We start from the raw sequence: 13,914 nt of genomic DNA, 5'->3' as shown, positions 1-13,914 counted from the left end.
ATTATAAACAGAGTTAATAGATATACTCCCTGCTCACAGTGAACCTACACTCTAGAGGGGGAGATGAACAGTAATATAAATAAATTACAGATATATACATAAGTACTGTGGAGTCAAGGGAGGGGGTGAATAAAGGATGCAAATCCAAGCAACACAGAAGAGAGTAGGAATGAAAGTGGTAAGTAGTCTCTATCACTCTCCTAGTAAAACCTTTCCAATGGCTCCATATATACAAGCATTTCTAATCATCGGTTCTATCTTCACAACATTTCTAGAATCCACTGTCTCCTCTCCATCCAAACTTCTACTAGTGTTGGTTCATGCACGTATTTGCCACCCTGATAACTACATCAGGCTCTGTCTTGACTTCCTGCCTCCTGTCTCTCCAATCAGTCCTCTCTCTCCTACCTTACCTCATTGATCGCCTCCTAAAACCCCACTGACACATTTTGCTCCTATAATACCAAGCACCCCTCTCAGGGTCGCACCTGGAGAGTTTCCATTTTGCTACCAGTTCCGACTAGGGGAGGGAGAGTCAAGCAGAGGCATACCCATTCCATTCCTAGCTTGGGGCAGTGGCTAGCAAGTGGAAGGCAATCTGCTACAAGGCAAAACTCAACTGTGCTTGGCAGCAGCAACATGGGAGAGAGTCGAGGGCGGAGACTCAAGTTTACTGCACGGAAGGAGGCAATGGTAAAATCCTTCCCTATTTTTACCAAGAAAACTCTATGGACACACTACCAGAATGATTGCAGAAGGAGAGCAGGGAGCTCTGGGAGAGATGTGACCATGGTGTCGCTATGGGTCGGCAACGACTTGACGGCATAAGATAAGACAATACCAAGCATCTCACTGTACCTCAATCTCATCTTTCTCAGCATTAATCCCTTCCTCACATCCTCCCCCTGGCTTGGGACTGCCTCCCCCTTCATATATGACAGATCACTTCTCTCCCTATCTTCAGAGCCCTCCTAAAAATCACATCTCTTACAAGAGGCCTTCCCCAACTAAGCCTTCATTTCCCTGGCTAAGGCCTACCTTCTGCACGCCCAATAAACTTGGCTCTGACCCTTTAAGCACTTTGTCATTCATAACCCCACAGTAGTTATATGCATATCTGTCTGTAATTGACTTAAATGCCCATCTCACCATCTAGTCTATAAGCTTCTTGTGTATTGTACTTTCCCAAGTCCTAAGTAGAGTGCTCTGCACACTGTAAATGCTAAAAAAATATGATTGGTTGATTGATTGGTGAGCTTTTGTGCTTCTGCCATTTTCATTTTGTGTTTATTTTTTGCTCATTGTGGGCAGGGAATATGTCTGTTTATTGTTGTATCATACTCTCCCAGGTGCATAATATAGTTTTCTGCACTCAGTAAGCGCTCAATAAATTCCATTGACTGACTGTTCCTCCTGATTCCCCTTGCCAATAGGCTGTAAGCTACTATTGGGCAGGGTCAAAGTCTTAGACTTTCTTACACCACTCAATGTGTAGTTTAGGACTCTGCCCACAAGCTGGCTCGCACAAGAACATTATTTTAGAATACCTTCTGAGGGATGTCTGTTCATTTTTTTCCATGGAAAAACCTACTAATTAGGTAGAAGATTTTCAGGCTCCATGGTACATATGAAAAGACTGCATTTGTCCATCAGTGTTGCACGTCATTAATTGAGAAGCCATCTGTAGCCTTAAAAAAGCTTTATGGACATCAGCACTGCAACTTCTTCATTTATGGAAAGAATCTTAAAAAAATTACAACCCTCATGGAATTTCAAGCACTAAAAGGTACGTGGAATTGGCTACTCTCTTTGACGTTCATTTCCTTCAGAAAGGTCCAGCCAAGCAGCCCTATTCAAAATCAATCTTCCTGTGTTCCCAAAGAAAATCTCTGCCAGAGAAAAGTCAAATGACAACAACCTCTCCTTTTTTCTGTTTTGAAGTTATTGTTGCTTTTGCAGGGCCATGGAGCTGCTCTCCACATCAAGGGCTAATAGGTTGACAGGAATTTGCAAGTAATTATTATTATAAACACTTATTAAGTGTCAAGCACTGTTCTAAGCCGGGGATAGATACAAGTTAATCCAGTTGGACTCAGCTTTTGTCCCACAAGGGGCTCACAGTTTAAGTAGGAAACTGAATAGGTAATGAAAGCTGAGTTTCACCTCTGATTTTTTTTTTAAGTTCTGTGAAACGGGCATGAAATGAAAATGAACTCTCTTGGGTGAAATTATTCCAGGTCACAGCTCTCATCTGTCTGACTACTCGTTAACAGTCAATTGTTAGCAATGCACAATTCTCTGGGCAGAGACTAGCATGAACTAGTGAATAGAGCATAGGCCTGGGTATCAGAGGACCTGTGTTCTAAACCTGACTCCACCACTTGTCTAATGTGTGACCTTGGGCAAGTCATTTAACTTCTCTCTGCTTTGGTTCCCTCACTTGCAAAATGGGGATTCAATATCTGCTCTGCCTCCTACTTAGACTATGAGCCCCATGTGGGATCCAATTATCTTGGATTACCCTACTCTTAGCACAGTGCTTAATAATGATAATAGTAATTGTGGTATTTGTTAAGTGCTTACTATGTTTCAGGCACACTGCTAAGCACTGGAGTAGCTACAAGTTTATCAAGTTGGAAACAGTCCCTGCCCCACAAGGGGCTCACAGTCTCATTCCCCATTTTACAGATGAGGTAACCGAGGCACAGAGAAGTGAAGTGACTTGTCCAGCGTCACACAGCAGGCAAGTGGCAGAGCCGGGATTAAAGCTCTGACCTTCGGACTCCCAGTCCCATGCTCTATGAGCTACGCTGTGCTGCTTCTAATGCTTGACACATGCTTCTCAAATGCTACAATTATCAATTATTATTAATTATTAGGAGACAGGGAGAGTAGTAGCTCCATTGTAAGATAAGGTAATTCATTTCTGTTTCTAGGTTATGGGCCCTGCAACCATTCCAGAAAGACCTTTATTCAGTCATTGCTTTGCCCCCTTGAGAACAGTAGCAAAATGTTCAGATTGCAGGAAAACTTGGAGAATGTGCTGTCTCTGAATTTCAGGGAAGAAATGGAGGAGTAGGAAGTAGTTTGGTCATGTGGTCAGAGCAAGAGCTAGGATGGAAGTTAGGAGACCTGAGGTCTAGTCCCAGTTTCCCCAGAAAATTGCTGTGGGACCTTAGGCAAATATCTTAACCTCTCTGGGCTCCCGAATCCCTGGGTGTTCAGTGGGACCATAAAGTCTTTCCTCTACCCTCTCACAGGGATCGTGGAAGGTAGAGTAGATGGGCTTTGATGGTGCTGCTATGGTGTAGGACCTTCTGTACCCCTCAAAATCATTCGACTGATTGAAGGAGGAGGTCCCCACCTATTCTCTAGACTGTAAGCTCATTATGGGGAGGGAATCTGTCTGCTAATTCTGTTGTATTGTACTCTCCCAAGCACTCAGTAGAGTGCACAACATAGAGTAAGCACTCAATAAATACCAACTTCATTGAGGTCTGGTCTCACTATCTCACCTTTTATAATTTATTCTGTTTATTTGCATAATGCTTCCAACACAAAATTCCTCCCTTCTCCACCCAATCTTAGAAGAGGAAATAAAACATGATTTTTGTAAATAGGGGTAGCAGCATGTGCCGGGGTAGTTGTCAATCAATCAATCAATGGAATTCATTGATGCCTTACTATGTGCAGAGTACTGTACTAAGGATTTGAGAGAGTATACCACCACAGAGTAAGTAGAAACAGTCCTGCCCACAAGGAGCTTACAGTCTAGAGGGGGAAACATATGTTAATAGATAGTAATATAAATAAATTATGGATGTGTATGTAAGTACCATGGGGCTGACCCAGAGGTGAATGTCACGGCTTAAAGGGTACAGATCCAAGGGCATAGGTGATGTAGAAGGGAGAGACTGTAGGAGAAGAGAAAGTTAATCAGGGAAGGCTTCTTGGAGCAGATATGATTTTAATAAAGTTTTGAAGGTTGGTAGAGTAGTGGTCTGTCATATAGAGTGTGTGGGAGTTCCAGGGCAAAGGGAGGTTGTGGGCAAGGAGTGGGTGGTGGGATAGATGAGATTAAGGTGCAGTGCGGAGTTTGGTGTTTGAGGAGTAAAGTGTGTGGACTGGGTGGTAGTAGGAAATCAGCAAGGTAAGATAGGAGTAGAAGAGCTGATTGAGTGCTTTAAACCTGATACTTAGACAGTGAGCCCTATGTGGGACAGGGATTGGGTCCATCCTGATTAAATTGTATCTACAAGTATAACAATTACAAATAATAATACTGAGAAATCACAAATACAGGCTCGGGCCATGGAGGAATTCCTTCCTTGAAACGTGCACACCCTTGGCTGGGAGAAGAAGGATCAAAACGCAGGCCTTTAGGGGAAAATAGGGAGTGCCTTCCTTAACAGGCAAGTTTCAAGGGAGAAAGAGGACAAGGGAGGGGTAGTTACCATAGCTCACTGAAGGCCTACTGTTGGCAGCACTTGGGAGAGGGCATACAGGCAAGAGACACAGATTCGTGGATCCTCTTACAGTCTTCTTCTCTCCTCCATTCCTCCTCCTTTTTTCTTCTCTTTTTTTTCCTGCTCCCCTTATTGCTAGGCTTAATTCCATGCCTAATAAATAACCCCTCCTCTGTTTTTCTATTGCAAAAAGGGGCAATTATGTGAGTAAATATGGCATTTTTGGTTTAACCATGAAATGTGGAACTGGAAAGGGAGGATGCATGCCAATAGATGGTTCTGGAGGAGGAGGTAGAATTAATTGGAATGGGGAAAGAGAGGTGAAGATTGCTGAACTCAAATAAAGAAACAGGATGTACTTTAAAAAACATGGAATTCAAGTAAACATTTACTATGTGTCAGGCATAGTATTTAGTCCTGGGGTTGATACAAGTTAATCGGGTTGGACACAGTCCATGCTCTACGTGGAGCTCCCAGTCTTAATTCCCATCTTACAGATGAGGTGACTGAGGCACAGAGAATTGGAGTACCCAAGGTTACACAGTAGGTAAGTGGTAGAACTGGAATTAGAACCCAGGTTCTCTGATTCCCAGGCAGGTACACTTTACACTAGCCCACACAGCTTCCCTAATTTTGTTTGTACTTGCTTACTCTTGCTTCTTCCTCATCTCCCCATCTTTGACCTCCCCAGCCGTCCCAGGAAAATGAGCCTTAGACTGAGGAGTTCAAGAGTAAGAGAAACCATGAAGAGTAAGAGAAACCCCACTCACTTCCACCGTGACAGCCCTGGACAGGTTTTTTTTGGTTTTTTTAATAGTATTTGTTAAGCACAAACTCTGTGTCAAAAGCTGTTCTAAGCACTGGGGTTAATACAAGTTAATGAAGTTGGACAGAGGCCCTGTCCCACATGAGGCTCAGAGTCTTAATCCACATTTTGCAGATGAGGTAACTGAGGTACAGAGAAGTTAAGTGACTTGTCCTAGGTCACACAGCAAGCAGTTGGCAAAGCTGGGACTAGACCCCAGGTTCTCTGACTCCCAAGCCCATGCTCTTTCAATTAGGTCATGCTGCTTCTCAGATGCAGCTGTTTTTCTTCTTCAGGAAGGATTGCCTGGTAGTGAACCAGGCTTTTGTCATCACTCACTTAGCCTTTCCATTTCATTTAGTATCAAAACCTTCCTGGCTCTGATTGCTTTGATGGGAGCCATTTGGCCTGCTGCTGCCCAAGAAGCTGGTGCTTCCACACTAGTTGGAAAGCATGGCATAGATGATCAATCAAGATATCAATCATATTTATTGAAGGCTTACTGTGTGCAGAGCGCTGTATTAAATGCTTGGGAGAGGGCAATACAATAGAGATGGTAGTCATGTTCCCTTGCCCATAAGGAGCTTACAATCTAGAGCGGAATGCTCTGTAAAGCATTCTTTATTTATAAAGAAATAAATTTATAAATAAATAAATTATAAATTATTGACATGTACATAAGTACTGTGGGCTGAGGGAGGGATGAATAAAGGGTGCAAATCCAAGCATAAGGGGAGAGGGCAATGTAACACAGAGAAAAAAGGTGACAGTTTAACAGCCAAGAGTTAAGTCGACACACCAGCCATTGCCCAGGGTCAAAGGAGCCATTTTGCATTGGCTCACTAGAATTTCAGTGGCCCAGGAACTTCCTCTGGCTCCAGGGAAGTAGCGTGGCTTAGTAGATAGTGGCATCAGAAGGACTTGGGTTTTACTCCTGGTTCCACCACTTGTCTTCTGTGTGACCTTGGGCAAGTCACTTAACATTTCATGCCTCAGTTTCCTCACCTGCAATATGGGGATTAAGACTGGGACTCCCATGTTGGTCATGGAATGTGACCAAGTGATTAACTGGTACCTACCTCAGGGCTTAGTACTGTGCCTGACACATAGTAAGCACTTAAAAATACTATAAAAGAAAGTGTCACCTAATAGAGTTTCTGGGAATCTGGCCAGGAGGGAAATCCCAATCAGACACCAAGTTGCCAGAACCCCTCTGAAGGCTTGAATCAGTCCAGTTTGAGACTACAAGTTCCCCCACACAAGGTAGATCAGCACCCAAAATCCCTAGATGCTTTCTCCTTTTCAGGTTCCTGTGATCCTCTGGAGACACCGTGAGTCCCCACTCGATTGCTGGGGCACCTTCTGTAGGCTATAGGAGGGTCCCTAGTCACTGACACCCTTGGGTTACTCCTAGTAGAATCCCAAAGCTGCCCAAGAATTTGGTAGAGGTTGACCAAGGGCATCTCTAAACATCTATTAACAATAATAATAATAATGTTGGTATTTGTTAAGCTCTTACTATGTGCAGAGCACTGTTCTAAGCGCTGGAGTAGATACAGGGTAATCAGTTATCCCACATGAGGCTCACAGTCTTAATCCCCATTTTACAGATGAGGTAACTGAGGCACAGAGAAGTTAAGTGACTTGCCCAAAGTCACACAGCTGACAAGTGGCAGAGCTGGAATTCAAACCCACGACCTCTGACTCCCTATCCCGTTTTCCCAGGCATTGCCATTTGCGACCCTGGTAACTCCTGAAAGCAAGTTCCTGAAGGGGAGGGGTAATGAGCCTCTTTCACTCTGAGCCACTGTTTAGCTCTAGGGGGAGAATTGAGTAGGGGAGAAAAAGAGAGAGAAAAGAAGAGGAAACTGTTGAGAAGAAGGAAGAGAAAGAAAAAGAGCATGTGGAAAAGGAGGAGGAGGAAAAAGCTGAGCCTCCTGTGAGACATAGACTGTGTACAACCTGCTTAGCTTGTACCTACCCCAGTGCTTAAAAGTGCCTGGCACATAGTAAGCACTTAGCAGATGCTATTAAAAAGAGAAGGAGGAGGAAAAGAAAGAGGAGGAAGAAAAGAAAGATGAGAAAGAAGTGTTGGGAAGTAAAAGTTAGGGAGAAAGAGAAGAGAAAGTGGAAGGTCCTGACAGCAGGCCACCAGAAGACCTCAAGTTGCCTTTCATTTGAAAGTCTTCAAGCCCTTAACTGGCTTCTAGACCTTGCAATAAGGGAAGGCTTGTGTTTGTGTACCAGCTTCAGAAACAGAAAAGTCAAATGCTCAAGTACCCAGAGGCCATCTGAGACCATCACTAGTCCAACCTCTCCTGACCGTCACCTCTCCTCCAAGCCCTGGCCTACAAGCTCTCTCCCAAGGCAAACACCAGGCAGTCTTGGGCCAGCAATGGAGTAAAAGCCCCAGTTGGAGAAACAGCTACCACTGTGCATAAATCTGTACCTGTGAAATCCAAGGTTCAACCCTCTATGGGAGCAAACTGCCACATTTGCGGATGCCTGTGGTTTGCCTAATTACATTTGCAGCTACTCTGAAACATTTCAGTGGTTTCAGCTGAATTGTGCATATGGCCCAATGCTGCCCTTCACTCATGTAGCATGCGTTTCTTCAGCAAACGGCAAATCTATTTCTGCAAGGACGGATGATTTATAATAACCCTTTCTAGGAGCGGAAGGCCTTTAGATTTGTCACCTCTGAGTAACTCCTTCTTCCTTCTTCCAACATTCCTGGCTGAGTGGGCACTGTCACTATTGTCAAAAAATAATGCTGCTTTCTTAATGAAAACAGAGAAGAGCTCTCTTATTTGTGAATGAAATGCCCTATCCTTATTTCTCCTCCCTAAATGACTAACTTCTCATTTTTCCACTCTATTCACCCTCCCTTCTGTGTCACCTGTGTACTCCTAAATCACTTTGATACCCCTGTTCCTAGCCCCATGGCATTTATGTAAATATCTTTATACTCTGCCATTTCCCCTACCTGTAATTTAATATCCATCTCTCCAATTGAATTGTAAACTCCTTGATGGCAGGAATCTTCACTAATCTAATTAATTAATGTTTGTATTTGTTAAGCACTTATTATATGCAGAGCACTGTTCTAAGAGCTGGGGTAGATGCAGGGTAATCAGATTGTTCCACATGAGGCTCACAGTCTTAATCCCCATTTTACAGATGAGGTAACTGAGGCACAGAGAAGTTAAGTGGCTTGCCCACAGTCACACAGCTGACAAGTGGCAGAGGTGGGATTTGAACCCATGACCTCTGACTCCCAAGCCCGTGCTCTTTCCACTGAGCCACGCTGCTTCTCAACTCATATTATATTATATTCTCCCAAGTGCTCAATATAGTGTTTTGCACATGGTGAGCATTTGACTGATAGGCTGATTGACTTATTAAATGGTTCCACTCTTGTAGATCTCAAATACTTGTTTTGTGCTTTCCATGTGTGTACACCTGGGAGGCATTCTGACATTTCACCCCCATAGTCCCGGAGGGTTGGATCAGTCCCAGCAGGCTGGATAGTCCCAGTTTATTGGATAAGTCCCAGCAGGTCTGATTAGAGGAGGTAAGTGAGGCACAGAGAAGTGAAGTGACTTGACCAAGGTCACTTACCAGACAGTGGCAACACCAGGATTAGAACCCATGAGATGAGATCAGTCCGGGCAGGCCAAATTAGTCCCAGCAGGTTTTATCAACCCCAGAAGAATGGATAGTCCCAGGAGGCTGGATCAGTCCTAGCAGGCTAGTTAAATCCCAGCAGGTCTGATTAGGTGTGAATGACCCCTTCACTTCTCCTCCTCCTCCTCTTCCTCCTCCCCATGGTTTCGCAAATTTGTAGATGGTCATTGCTTGTTTTGACCTGGATTAAAGCAGGGTCCCATCCATCTGAGAAGGAGGCAAGGACAGAAGGGCCATGAGCCACTGTCCCAGAGTTACAGTTGCCCACCACCCAGAGAGACCACAGTGGTCCTACCTCTGTCCCCCAGCCTGCCCAAAGGAATAGTCAGAGTGACAGTCTGCTCTGGGAGAGTCCAAAGTCCAGGCAGGAGGCCAAACACTGTCCACTCTTTAAAATAAATCCCATGTCAGTGATAGATGATCTGATAAAGGTGATCTTTTTCCCACCCCTTCACTGTGAGCTTCCCTAGATGGCTCTCTCTGGGACCTCTGAGAACAGGGTAGTCATTTCAGCTCATCACTGCTCAGAGTTTCAGGGTCGGGAAAGAGAGGATGTTCCTGGACCTCCTTTCTGACCCAGATGGCATCCAGGAAACCAACCTTGACCCCACCCCAAGTTGCAGACAAAAGTGTTCATTGCTTTTTCTGGGATTCTATTATGGAATATTATTTATTAGTGTTACCTAATGGGTAGACCCTGGGCCTGGGAGTCAGAATGATCTGGGTTCTGATCCTGACTCCTCCCCTTCTTTATGGTATTTGTTAACTGCTTACTATGTGTATACACTCTTATAAGTGGTGGAATAGGTACAAGTCAATTAAGTAAGACATAGTTCCATATGGGCCTCTCAGTCTTAAGTAGAAGGGAGAACAGGTATTTAATCCACTTTTTACAGTTGAGGAAACTGAGGCACAGAGAAGTTAATGACTTCCCCTAAGTCACACAGCAAGCAATTGGCAGAGTCAGTGTTAGAACCCAGATCCACTGACTTTCAGGTCTATGCTCTTTCCACCAGGCCATGCTCCTTCTCATCCCCTTGGACAAGTCAGTTAACTTCTCTGTGCCTTAATATCTCATCTATAAAATGGGGATTAAGACTGTGAGCCCCATGTGAGATATGAACTGTATCCAATCTGATTAGTCTGTACTTCCCCCTGCGTTTAGTAGAGTGCCTAGTTAAGCACTTAACCCATACCATAAAAGAGTCACTTCCAGAGTGATTAATCTCAATCCATCAATCATATTTACTGAGTGCTTACTGTGTGCAGAGCATTGTACTAAGTGCTTGGGAAAGTCCAATACAACAGTGTAATAGGCACATTCCCTGCCCACAGTGAGTTTACAGTCTAGATGGGGAACTATCCCAGTTGTAGCATTATAAAAGGATCCAATTTCTGCCCAACTGGTGAGTGGTCAGCTTATTCTACCCACCCAGTTGTTCCCATTCCAAATGACCTTACTATGCCTAACAGTTGGAAAGATCAACCCAATACTCCTGAGGCTTTGTTTGATTTCCTAATCGGCAAAGATAAGCAGGAGTAAACTGGTGCCTGCCTCTGGAATTTCATGATGGAAAGAGGAGAAGAAGAGAGAAGGGAGGAAGGGAATGGGAGACTCTCTGCCACATCTTCGCCTCATTCATTCATTCATTCAATCATCTTTATTGAGTGCTTACTGTTTACAAAGCATTGTACTAAACACTTGGGAGAGTACAATACAACAACAAACCAACATAGTTCCTGCCCATAATGAGCTAAAAGGGGAAATCAGACATTAATATACAAAAATAAATTAATTGATTAATTACAAATGTATTCACATGCTTTTGAGATGGGAGGGAGGATGAATGAAGGGAGCAAGTCACGACAACACAGAAGGGAGTGGGAGAAGAGGAGAAGAGAGCCTAGTGAGGGAAGGCCTCCTGGAGGAGATGTGCCTTCAGTAAAGAGAGGGCCTCTATCAGCTATGTCCTGTGTGTTCTTTTCTGGTTCGCTATGGAGTGCGTGTTTCCTGCTTCATTCAATTCCCTTTAGGTCTGTGCACTGGAGCTAATAATTTCCTGTGCAGCCTATCTCCTTTATGACTTTTCTTACCCTGGCCATGTCAAGGCTGGCAGAGACATCGGGGCAGGACTTCTAGGAGTTACCTCCTCATTACTCTACATCTTCCTGCTCCTAGAACCTTTCCAGGCTTACAATAGGTGAGTTAATCCCTCCTCTCCTCCTTCTTGTCCTCCCTGCAGGTTTTTCTAATATAACTGTGCACTGTCTATTGTCCATTTGCTTTTTTGCTTCCTTTATCTCTTCTTCTGCATAACAATAATAATAATAATAATAACTTTAGTATTGGTTAAGCACTGACTATATGACAAAACACTGTTCTAAGCAGTGGGATAGATACATGATAATCAGGTCAGATGCAATCCCTGTCCCACGTGGAATTCACCATCTGGGGGAGAGGGAGAACAGGTATTTAATTACCATTTTACAGATGAAGCAACAGAGGCAGAGAGAAGGTGTGGGCTGACCAAAGTCACACAGCCAGCAAGTGGCAGGGGCGGGATTAATTGTTGCATCCCAGAGTCATTGTTGGACTTTCCAAATCCTAGAAATCTTTGTTCTGTTCTCTTCCAACCCCCGAGGCCATGATGTAGGTCAGGCTATCAATGCTTCTTCGGTCAGCTCCAGCTCCACTGCATATAAATCAGGGGCTTGTGAGAAAGAGTGTGAATGTTCAAAGTAGATTCTTGTCAACTCTGATAGAGGTAGAGCCTGTCTTCAGATCCTGGCTCCGCCACCTCATCCCCTCTCACACCAGACAAAATTCTGGCCCAGCCACCTTGAAAAAGGCTTTCTTCCCTCGCCCTCCGCCAACATTCGCAGACATTTCTTCCGCGCCCCGCATCAGCTGGGACGAGGTTTCTGCTGGCTCCTGCTGTTCCTTTGACTGCCATCTGACTGGAGTCCTCTCCTCGCTTTTAGCTGTGTTCTCTCCAAATGCTTTCTGTGAAATGTGAAACTCTGGACTCTCGCCAGCCAGCCCAATGCCTTTTACTTCTGCCTCGGCCCAGGCCAGCAGTACAAAGACAGCCAGGCTTGGTTTCAGAAACCAGCTAAAGAAATTAAAGTCTTGGGCCGTTATTCGAGAATAACGTCGAATAACCAGTCCTCATCTGTTCTGCCTGCCATTTGGTCCAACTGAAGGGAACACAAATGTGGGATGCAGTGGAAAAAAGAAATGTTTCCGAACTCTCTGGTCTTAGTATTATTCCCAGAGTTTCGAATGGAGGGTGAGGTGGCATTTTCATTTTACAAAATGTGCACACTTTTGCAGAAAAGGAAAAAGCCAGTGAAGGATTACACCTTATATCTGATGTGGCAGTCTTCTTCTGTTCTCTCATCTTGGGTTTTTGTTCCAGGAGCGCAGCATAATGTCAGCTGCTTCTACTTCACTGAAAAACCCTCGTCACATATTGAAGCTGTGAACGTGTAATCAATCTCACACATGGGCCTCAGGGACCATTCTTTTGCCCCTGGAAAAGACCTCTCCCTCTCCCTCTGCCCAAAAGGATCAACTGGGCCAGAGCAAAGATCTGACTCCCTCCTCTGACAGGGTGGAAAGGTCTTAGATAAGTAGGCATCTAGAGCAATGCTGACCATAAAGGTGTATTTTGCAAGAGGACAGTGGCCCTCTCAGGGGAATCTGATTTCATTAAACCTTGCCGGTGAAGTCAGAGGGGTTCACCAACATTCATCTGAAGCCTTGTTTTGAGGTAGAATTTTTGCTTGGCTCTGGTTTCAATCAATCAATCAATCAATGGTATTTATTGAATGATTACGTGCAGAGCACCCTACTAAATAATTGGAGGCATTCAATACAACAGAGTTGGAAGACTCATTCCCTGCTCAAAATGAGATTACAGTCTAGAAAGGAAAGAGACTTAATATAAATCAGTAAGTGACGAAGATGTACGTAAGTGCTGTGGGGCTGGGGGTAAGGTAAATATGAAGTGTACAAATAACACAGATCCAAGTGCCGAAAGACCGCAGAAAGGAGGGGCTCTTGGGGAGAAGAGGGCTTAATTGGAGGAGCTGTGACCTTACTAAGGCTTTGAAGGTGGGGGTGGACTAGAGTGGTGTGTAGATAAGAAGCAGTATGGCCTAGTGAGTAGAGCACAGGCCTGGGATTCAGAAGGCCCAGGGTTCTAATCCTGCCTTTACCACTTGTCTGCTGTGTGACATTGGGCAAGTCACTTCACTTCTCTGGTCTTCAGTTCCCTCATCTGTAAAATGGGGATTAAGACTGTGAGCCCCATATGGGTCAGGGACTGTGTCCAACCTGATTAGCTTATAGCTAACCCAGCAGCAATTAGTTTGGTAACTGGCACAGAGTAAGTGTTTAACAAATACCACAAAGTAAATGAATGTGGAGGAGGAAGGCATTCCAGGCCAGAGAGAGGTTATGGCCAAGGAGTTGGTGGTGAGAAAGATATCAGGCACAGTTACTCAGCTGCTGCTAGAGGAGCAAAGTGTGTGGACTAGATTGTAGTAGGAAATCAGTGAAATAGGATAGGAAAGGGCAAGCTGAATTACTGCTTTAAAGCTGAAGGTAAGCAGTTTCTGTTTGTTGCAAAAGTGGATGGACAATCGTTGGAAGTTGTTGAAGACTGGGGAAACATGGACAGAGCCTTTTTTAGAAAAATGATTTGGACAACAGGATGAAGTATGGACTGGAGTGGGGAGAGACAGAAGGCAAGGAGGTCAGCAAGGAGGCAGATGGCAGTGGTCAACCAGGATAGGAAAAGTGCTTGAATCACTGTAGTAGCAGTTAGGATGGAGAGAAAAGGATGGACAGGAATTGGTGACAGATTGAATCTGGGGTTGAATGAAAGAGATGAGTCGACGATAATGCCAAGGTTATGGGTTTGTGAGACAGGGAGGTTACCAAGTAACAAG

The 13,914-nt window shown here is 44.4% G+C and overlaps 1 non-coding gene across 1 annotated transcript; it reads left to right on the top strand.

The window, feature by feature from the left end:
• Window positions 1-470: 470 nt before the first annotated feature.
• Window positions 471-609, top strand: LOC114812619. The gene has a single exon (XR_003760270.1). It is a non-coding gene; the product is annotated as a small nucleolar RNA SNORA7 (small nucleolar RNA).
• Window positions 610-13,914: the final 13,305 nt, after the last annotated feature.

The sequence above is a fragment of the Ornithorhynchus anatinus genome, chromosome 5, assembly GCF_004115215.2.
Source record: "Ornithorhynchus anatinus isolate Pmale09 chromosome 5, mOrnAna1.pri.v4, whole genome shotgun sequence".
In the NCBI taxonomy this organism is placed as follows: Eukaryota; Metazoa; Chordata; class Mammalia; order Monotremata; family Ornithorhynchidae; genus Ornithorhynchus; species Ornithorhynchus anatinus.
Note: the sequence above shows the minus strand (reverse complement) of the source record. Positions and strands in the feature narration are given on the sequence as shown.